Genomic DNA, 10,313 nt, shown 5'->3' with positions numbered 1-10,313 from the left:
TTCCTTCCTTCCTTCCTTCCTTCCTTCCTTTCTTTCTTTCTTTCTTTCTTTCTTTCTTTCTTTCTTTCTTTCTTTCTTTCTTTCTTTCTTTCTTTTTAAGACCTTTTCTGATTATACAGATTAAACAAAAATGAACTAGGATTATCTGTTTAGTGCCTGGAAACATCATAACTGATTAGCCAGTACCAAAGGTCTGCATGAATTATGCCACCATAAAAATCAGTTTGCTTGTACTGCCTCATATGAGTCAAGCCATGAGAGACATTTCTTTATCTATGCTGCCCACTACAATAACTACAATTACCTTGCCTTTGGCAATTCAGTGCGGCCATCTGGCTCCTGCTACTTTCAGGCCCAGTTAAATCCATCATATTTAATTCATCCAACTGAACAGCAGTATCTCTGATCCTAAGGTCTGGCACAAGAAATAGGGTGAGAGCAAAGACCTTCAAATGTGTTGAGGCTCTTCACACCGTTTGCCTCTTATAGGATTAGTGAAAGGCATGTCCTCTGGGCCCTCCCATTGAGGAGGATTAGGTTTTGCAGTTTATGCTCTCTAGTATTGCAAATTTCCTAGGCTTTAAAAATCCCTTCATCAACACCAAGCCAAAGGATATCCAGCATATCAAACTCCTTTTCAGTAGGCCATCTTTTGACCTTCATCCAACCATTGAAAGGGACTTTGGACAACTGTTTCTAACTCCATCAATTTCCATATTAAACCTAGCATCTCCATTCTGTGGACCCATATTAGGCCCATATCAGCCTGACCCAGTTCTATGTTCTTTCCACCATTATCCTACATCCTTAAAGGCACACATTCCCCAGACTTCTGCTTGAATTAATTAGGAAATTCACTAAGCTTCCTAATAGTGGACTCATCTCCTTATGGACTATACTTACTGTCTCCCCTCTAGGCATCTGTTTAGCCTTAAGTCTAGTTATAGGTCTAAGAGAGGTATAATCTTGGTGAGCCCTGACATCTCATTCAGAGAAAGTCAGTGATGGTTTATCAGTCAATGAAGCAGTCAATGATAGAAATGGCATGTGGCAGGGTGCAAGTTTGTCTTCTGCTGAGGGTGAAAAGACTACTGGCTCAAGTGAGGCAAACCCTTGAGAATCCAAGGATTCAAAGTTCTCAACCTCAATAGAATTTTTTTTCCACACACCCCCAACCAAAGATACAATATCCTATCACTTACTTATTGATGTCTTTATTTTTAACTTTGAGTAGCCTCCTAGGCTGGGACTTCAATTTTTGCTATAATGCAACCAATCTTATAATGAGGGTTTTTGTTTGATGTCCTGCAACTTGAGTTCTGTGGCTGCTGGATTTGAGATTCTCTTTCTGGACACACATAGAAACTTTTGGACTTTATGAACATCTGGAGCTGGCCAATTTTGTCAATGGTTTCATCATTGTCCTTTGTCACCCTATGTTTCAGTAAATCTCCAACCCAAATATGCCCTAGCAATGAAAACACAACTCAATTAATATGAATACAATCTCTGTGCCTATATTAGGTAGATCTACTACTATACTACCAACTTCATTCATCTATGAGACCCCTTAGAACTTATGGATTCTTCAGGTCACTTATTTTTGTTAGCTCTCCTTCCACCTCCACTTCCGTTGTCCTCTCTCTCTCCCCCGTCCTTATTCTCTCTCTCAACTTTCAGCTCCACCTTCCTTTAATCTGCTTTAGCCTTTATTTTTATAAATTAAAGTGAGAAGAAGATTTACAGGAAATCACCTGAGTGCTGACTCATTCCTTGTTCACAACCCCTCACAGGGGAATGGAATTAGCATCAAGTTACAAATAGCCCCAGAGCTATTTGCAACAGCCCTATACAGAGATCCTGGATGTTTGGTAATTTAGGAGTTCATTCTTTTTCTTTGTCAGTTTATCCAGAGATGCTGGGAACAACCAAGTAGTTTTTTCAAAGTATGGTCCCTTGTTTTTATACAAAGTCACTATTTCTTTACATCTTACAATTGGTGAATTGGGATAATTCATTTCAATAAATTGTTTCAATGAGTTGCTAACCAGTTTGACATCACATGCTTTTAGTGTTCTCCAAGCATCTAAGAGAAATTAGTAACTATAGGTATTGTCAAATTTGAAATTCTATTACAGATACTTTAAAAATACATCATCATATTTATATTGCTCAAGAACCACTCCTGTTACTAAAATCTATATTAGTCATGATTCTCTAGAACAGTGGTTTTCAACTTTCTTAATGCTGTGACTCTTTAATACAGTTCTCATGTTATGGTAACCTCAGCCATAAAATTATTTTTGTTCATAATTCATAATTGTAATTTTCCTACTGAGTAGCATCTCAGTTCCTGAATTCATTGGAAAAAAATGTTATTTTTCTTCTGGTGGTTGTAACCCATTTGTCTAGATAAACAGAAAGATAGAATGAACATATACATATATATACATGTGTATATGTATATATATATATATGTATATATGTGATATATATATATTACATACATGAACTCATATACACAGGGAAGTTGTTTTATTAGAGAGGCATACAAATTGTGGTCTAACTACTCCAATAATAGCTTTCTATCACCAAAATTATCAAGAACTAAGTAATTGTTCAACCCACCTTGCAGATCTTCAGTATATGCCAGAATCACAAAGAAATAGGTTTGGATGCTAGAGAATGAAGGAACTTGGCAGGGATAGTGAGGTCAAGCAAGAAAAGAACAAATGTTCCCTTCTTTCATATTCTTTATACATGGTAACACCAGGAGGTTTAAGGTAGATAAGGTAGAACTTCTTACCTAAAATACACAACCAAGAAAATTCCCTCACCAGTTGTATTCAGTCATCTCTGATTTATTCCATATGTAGCCATTGACAACCGAGTATAGACATCACAGACACCCCGTTCTGTCTTGCTTATACAGTTGTTTGTTAGGATGCATATAATTATACTTAGCCATCTAGAAACTGAGTCCTCTACAGCCATGTTCTCAAGAGACCCAGTTTCTTCTGAGGCTGGTAGCAAACTTTGACCTTATCCATGTGATGCATTAAATATGCAAGATCTTATGAAGTCTAAGAGATCTTCACCTGGATTTTCAAAAGAGTCCTGGTAAGCTTGGCAGTAGGAAACATGATCTTTAGAGAGAGCTCTCCAAAAAGAGCGATTTATAAATCTGTGATAATGAATTCAAAGCTGTGATAGACACCATGGGAAGCTAGAGATGCCAAGCACATTGAATGTCTACTGAGGAAAGCTGTAGAGAGTGAGTCAAACTAGCCAAAATGTACAGCCACATGGCTTGCCAGTAGTCCAGCATCAGGGTACAGCTCTTAAAGTTCAAATCAAATCAATCTAGATTCTATTTTTGCCATAGTGGGTTTTGATCTGATGTTATCAGTCCAATATGCTATTTCTATTCTAGTCCTCTATTTTAAAATGGGCAACTTGACTCTCTGCTTGTACAGTTCTTTTCCTCCTTTGCAGAAGCTCATAGGCTAATAGCTAAGCATTTCCTTTAATCACATAGGAGACATTGGACTTGAACTGTTAAAAACTTCTGGGACTATGGAGACTGTTAGAGACCAAATGTGCTTCACATTATATGATAGATTGCTTCTTTGGGGTCCAGAGTTGAAAATTACAGTGTGAGTGTGAAATTTTTCCAAAAATTTTATAAGTAAAATGTTTGCTTGCTCTGTGGCAAAGTGACTGAGAGAGGATTAAACCATAAAATCAGTAACTTTGTTAGTAATGAGTTTATTGATGATTTCATATTTGAAGGAGATTTTTTAAGTGATTGGCGGGAATGCGTCATTGGGGACTTGTCTTTTAAGATTACATCTTCTCCCTCAATCCCTCTTATCTGTCCCTACTTTCTAGCTGGTAAACATCTTTCTTCTATTTGTGTTTTATCTAATCTTAGGTTCAGAAACATTGAACTCAAACCTTGAAACTGTGACCAAAATCAATCCTTTCAGCCTGGTTAATGATCTTTGTTTACATGAAGAAGAGTATTTAATTCAGTATTGAGAAGCTAACTCTACTATTTATACTCTAGCATTTCACATCTTCAGCTATAGAATAGCATTTAATCAAATCATTTCTACTCTTATCCTTTTATAGGTGAAACAGACTTAGATATTATTTCTTCATTCACCAGACTTTGCTGATATACCAAATCTCTGTTCAATGCCTTCCAACACACTTTCATTCTGCACAGCTTGTGTTGTTCCTTCTATTATGATATCATAACATGTATTTCCTGGTTATTCAGTTGAATCTTTCAATAAATTACAATTATCTTAAGAGAGTAGACAGTGTGCAATTCATAATCATATTCCCAGAGTTTGTTCTTATTGGATAAAATTACTGAATTTCAGAGAAGCATCTTGAGTATTGAGCTGTTTAGTCACTTTTTCACTGTTGTTTGCTTGTTTATTTATCTCTGGAATGAAAAATAAGTAAGCTATGTTTTTGTAACACTGTGCTTTAAAGACCGGTTACAAGTGTTCTCAACTAAACTAGCAGAGGCCTTTTCAGACCACCATTTGCCTCCCCTGCTTTCTAAAAAGCAATCTTTCTCAGAAAAATAAGACGTTGCACTATGGCATCTCCCTTCTTCATAGCTACAAATTATAGGAAGTCAAGGTGAAATACAGCAATGTTCATAATAATATAATCTATGAAGACAATGAAATTGAGTAAGCAAGGCTCAGGCCCCTTAAGAAACAGTTAGACCTTAGTTTTGACTTTGATCTCAACAAATTAAAGAGACCTCAAGATATCTGTCAAGCATGTATAAGGAATTGAGTCACAATATCTAAATTTCTTTCTCCCACCCATTTTTACACACATATTCATATTTCTCTTTTCTTCTTTTCTTTTCCATCATTCTTTAATATGTCTTTATTTCTCCTACCACATATGAGACCAAGCATCAGAGAACTTTTTTAAAAGTCTTATTTCCATTAGTATCTAACAAATAATAGGGGAAATTATGCAATTTTAATGATTGTATCAAAAATGCATTGTATTAAACATCCAACAAAGGAAGCTTAAGACACTTTGTAAGAAATGAATGAAGGCTCTAAGGGGAACCCTCACAGAGGGTTCAAAAAGGTAGATGGTGTCCCTCATTACACGTGTAGCTCAGTTTTTAGATACAGAAACTACAATCCCTAGTCATGACTCTTAGACAATTCACTTTCTATATTTCACTTCAATGTGATGAGAATCTTTTTGGAGTTTTAAATTTGTTTTCATTAAAGCTGCTTTTGTGTGTGAATATATGTGTAGTATGTCTTTATATATATATATATATATATATATATATATATATATATGTGTGTGTGTGTGTGTGTGTGTGTGTGTGTGTGTGTGTGTGCATGAATGTGTCTGTGTTGGGAACTAAGAGGTGGTGTCAGGGAAGGAGTGGGAAGGGAGAATAGCCCATGTCCGACCAGAGTTCCTCCTATGTTCTGGGTAGGTGAACGGGGGAGAGCTGCCAGATGCTTTCCACTAAGCCCCAGGTGGACATCTAAGCTACTGACCCAACTCGCAGGGGGTGAACAAGGGGCAGTCCCCAATACCAGGAGCCCTGGGGTGACATCCTCAGCCCCAGGGTTATGGGAGAGAGGGCAGAGAGAGAGAGGTTCCCACGCAGCCGAGTGTTGCGGCCTGCCCGCAGTCCACAACACAAACGGTTCAACTGAGAATGGCAGTTCGCTGAAAAGAGAGGAATCTAGACGGGGCGGAAGAAACAATGGAGCTAAGACAACATCCTGATCAAAGCTCAATTTTACTATTTCCAGACACTCAGTTATAAAGGAAGGGGGAGGGAACCCAATATCCCGCCAAGTAACTCAGGGTCCAGTAGCAGGAGGAACACGTGTGTGCCTCCAGGCGGCAAAGGCAGGTTCCAGCAGTGGGCGTGGCGGGACGAATGAGCCGGTAGCTCCACCCTTGAGCAAGCAGGTTCCAGGCTGGGGGAAGGGAGGCCACAGCCGTGAGTCCTTACTCTGGTCCATGGCTGGGGCACAGGAAGGCCATCTATAGGGAGGTTAGAAACAGTTCATTAGGAGAAAAGCCTATCCCATTGTCCAAGCAAAGTGGGCCTTGATGAATAGAGACACTCTATGGTTTTAGAGCTTTGTTGTAGAAAGGCAGGGAGAAAGGAGAGAAGGTAGAAAAGAGAGAGAGAAAGTCCGGTCATTGCCAAAAGGAGAGAAAGGGGAAAAGGAGAGAGAGAAGAAAGGCTAGAGTAAGAGGGAGAGAGCAAGAGGGAGAGAGAGTAAGAGAGTGAGATGAGAGAGTGAGGAGAAGGAGAGGAGAGAGTGAGGTGGGGCCAAATAGCCCCTCTTATGGTGGGCTGTTATCTTTACTGTTGCTAGGTAACTGGGAGGAGTCTAGCCAGAAGGTCAGAAGCTTGAGACATTGTCTACATGACTAAAAGCCATGCTTCTCCTGTGGGGGTTGTGGTGGGCTATAACTTCGACAGGAGCCAGGAGTCCAGGAGACATGATCGAATGCCTACCGTCCCATGTAGGTGGGAATTTCCACCCACTGGGTTCTCCTGGGGTTCAAGATCTAGCCTCAACTGGAAACCAGGCTGTCTGTACATAGCCCAGTGCCCCACAAGTCTGTAGAAACATGTCAGGCCAGAAAAGAGCATCACTGGGTGACCTCCATAACTTTCATCCTTAATCAAATGGAGTTAACTTCCTTGCTGAACATAGTGCTCATATTTTGGGGCTAGGCTGGCAACCAGCAACCTCCAGTGATGTTACATCTGTCCCTGTAGCACCATAGTTATAGCTGAACATAATACTGTATCTGGCTTGTTGTTGGGATGTTGAGATCCAAACTCAAGTGCTCATGGCTCTAGCAAACGCATTCTTTTTTTTTTTATTATTTAATTTTTGGTTTTTTCGAGACAGGGTTTCTCTGTGTAGCCCTGGCTGTCCTGGCACTCACTTTGTAGACCAGGTTGGCCTCGAACTCAGAAATCCGCCTGCCTCTGCCTCCCGAGTGCTGGGATTAAAGGCGTGTGCCACCACGCCCGGCTAGCAAACGCATTCTTAATTACTAAACCATCTCTCCAGCCCAAGAACCATTCACATTTGGTTTTTAAATATCTAATCATCCATATTTAATATTTAATCTACATTTAATATGGACTTCTTATTTTGCATTGACTGGATTGTAAGAGTACTCCATTAATAGAATTTAGGTTTTAGAGAATGTTCTGGTTTTAGCAAATCATAATTTTAAACATATGTTTAAACAAAACATAAATTTCCTTCATTCAGCACCTAGTTGAGGGGTTATCAATTATATCTTTCATCATAAAAACTTAATGTTCTAAGACTCCAAATAGTCCTTTGCTTTGGACCTGTAACCTTTCTTTATAAACAGCTTTCTCTTTTTATTTGCCTGCTGACTTTTAAAGTTGAACTTATTTCTATTCTTACTTTTCACTAATTTTGAAATTGAATATGGTGGCCTGCTTATGACCACTTTTATAATTGAAATGTAGAATTTTTCTCAGTGAATATCCATGTTATTTTAATATATTTCTTAGATAGCATTTTCAGTAGGACTGAGAGTGTAACTCAATTAAATGATAGCCATTCATGAGTCCTTCCCTCTTCTTCAAAAATAAATAAATAAATAGAACAATGCTATTTATAATGTTGATAAGCAATAATTGTTTATTTACATTGTGTTTGTCATGCAAGTTAAAACATTTTTTCTGCCTGTTATAAACCATTTAATTGTTTTAATGTCTTTGTTTTCCTTACAAATTTCAGATTTACTCTATTTAAAACTATAAGTTTTTTCTTACATAATCTCAACATTAAATTTAAAAGATCTTTTACAATATAGTCTCATAAACTGTATAATAATTTTCTACAAATTATTTTGATTTTCTCAAAACTGTTATTGTATTTAACATATGTAACTTTAGAAAAAAATTTAAAAATATTTAGCTACATTTCTCAGACACATATAATTTCACTGTAACTGTGTGTTCTAAAGCTCATGCTAATGTTTTATTCTCTCCAAAATAGTATTTGTTAAATTAATAGAATATATTTCTTTTCTTTCTCAGGTATCCTCTCTTTCCTACTCTTCTAAGTCACACTGAAAAATTTTTCCTCTTGTCCTTTTATTTTGACATTTTTTTTTTCTGATTCTTTTCCACATTTATGCATTGACTCAGCTCCCTTTTCTAGGAGAACCAATGCATGTCCCATCTCTCCAAATAATTTATATTTCACTTCCTTCTGTTAGTATTGGTATTACAATATATTTTCAAATGCAAAATATTATAGTCAGATTTGTCTTTTATGCATTTCTTTTACATACATGCAGCCAGTATCCAGGTTTGACCTCCTGACTTTATGACATCTCCCATGAGCATTCCTCATCCCTGCTAATAACACCTTCTCCACAGTTAATTTTATCCTCTCTTTTCTTTGCTCTATTTCATTTTCCTTTGCACCAGTCCTGTTTATTTCTTTTCTTTCCATACCTCTCAGTCTAATAGATATTTTTGTTAAATTTTATGCAGCAAAACACTAACCCTATGCTATGGATATAGTTGTTTTCTATAAAGTTCTTGTGTTGCAACTTAGTGTCCAGAAACAGTATCGAGTGTTGGGACTTAGAGCTGGAGGATGGCTCAGCTTTTAAAGTCTAGATTCATGACCAAAATGACAAGAGGTAATACCTTTAACATGATTATATCAAGCCAGGCAATAGTGTCATAGACCTTTAATCTCAGCACTCAGTAGACAGAGGCAATCAAATCCATGTGAGTTCAAGGCCATCTTGGTCTACAGAGCTAACTCCAGTACAGCCACGGCTATGCAAAGAAACCCTGTCTTGAAAAAAAAACCAAACAAATAAAAAGATGCTTACATCATTACAGTTTTCCCTTTGCAAAGATGATGAAGTTATATAAATAAATAAAACATCTCAAAGCCCTGTTGGTACCTTGATTGGCTTTTCAGAAAATCATGAGAATATGTGTTTCTATCCTGGGAACTATTCTATCTAAGAGATTTTGTTAAAACAACACTAATAGAGTAAAACTGTCTACTTAAGACCTTCAAGAGCTTCCAGTGGCTTTGTGCCTAAGAAAGTTTTTAAACAAGTATTCAACTTAAAAAGCAAGAACCTCTTGCCACAGTTTTTCTTCCATTTGCTTTTCAGGAGGTTGCCCACCTTATCCGATTACACTGTCGTGCAGTAGGACTATCTCTGTTCTCTGTAGAAACATCCAGTGACTCAATTCTTCAGTCTGCCTGCTCTCCAGGGTAACATGCAGCCCATTTCACCTATTGAATCTCCCTCTCTGTAAAGCAGCATGCTACTTCCCAACTCCTAGTATTTCAATTTTGAAACCGGAATATGAAGTATGACTAGAATATAAAGGTGCTTATATACTTGACTTTTTCATTTCTCAATTTTTCAGCTCCTCAACTACAGATTGATCTTATTCATCTCTCATTCTACTGTTTGGTATACATTTTTATTTGGGAAAATATTTATTAAAATAAATTAACTATGCTCAGTTACCATAGGAATAGTGCACAGTTTAAACTGAGAAACAAATATCTAATTTTTAGTGGATTCAAAGGTGACTCAGGTAAAATAACATCCAAGGTAATGCTGATTTCTTTCCTTTTCCCTCACCTAACTCAAGTTTTAATTTCAGAAGAATAGCTTCTGATTACGAAGTCCTGCATGTCAATGGGTTTTCCACAGTTAAAATGAGTTATTTGTTGGAAATGCATCAGCGCACTGAGGTATTTGATTCAAAAGCCATGATTTATGACTTTGCCTGGAATTTTATAGGAACAATGTCATATAACACCTGAAAATGCCATTTATTTTCATGCACTATTTAAATTATGATCATGTTAAGCTATAGCAATATTTAAAATGTAATATCTGATGCTTCTTCACATTTCCCACATTTGATTCTTGTAGAACTGAATCCAAAATTACTGAATGGGAAACATTACTTACACACACATACGTACATACATACATACATACATACACACACACACACACACACACACACATACACACACACAGAGAGAGAGAGAGAGAGAGAGAGAGAGTGAGTTAAATAATTAACTGCTGTGAAAATGCTTTAAGTAGAATTTTGATTTGATTTTATTTTTTTTCTTCTTTTTTTTGATTTTTAATATTTTTATTACATATTTTCCTCAATTACATTTCCAATGCTATCCCAAAAGTCCCCCATAGCGCCCCCCACTTCCCTACCC

General features: G+C 37.1%; 1 protein-coding gene across 15 annotated transcripts in view; it reads left to right on the top strand.

Moving 5' to 3' along the window:
• The window catches only part of Lingo2 (leucine rich repeat and Ig domain containing 2), a 1,160,577-nt gene that overhangs the window by 905,675 nt on the left and 244,589 nt on the right, over positions 1 to 10,313 (top strand). The window lies entirely within an intron of this gene.

Source organism: Mus caroli, chromosome 4, assembly GCF_900094665.2.
Source record: "Mus caroli chromosome 4, CAROLI_EIJ_v1.1, whole genome shotgun sequence".
In the NCBI taxonomy this organism is placed as follows: Eukaryota; Metazoa; Chordata; class Mammalia; order Rodentia; family Muridae; genus Mus; species Mus caroli.
The sequence above is the reverse complement of the archived record's forward strand: the minus strand, read 5'-3'. Positions and strand labels throughout refer to the sequence as shown.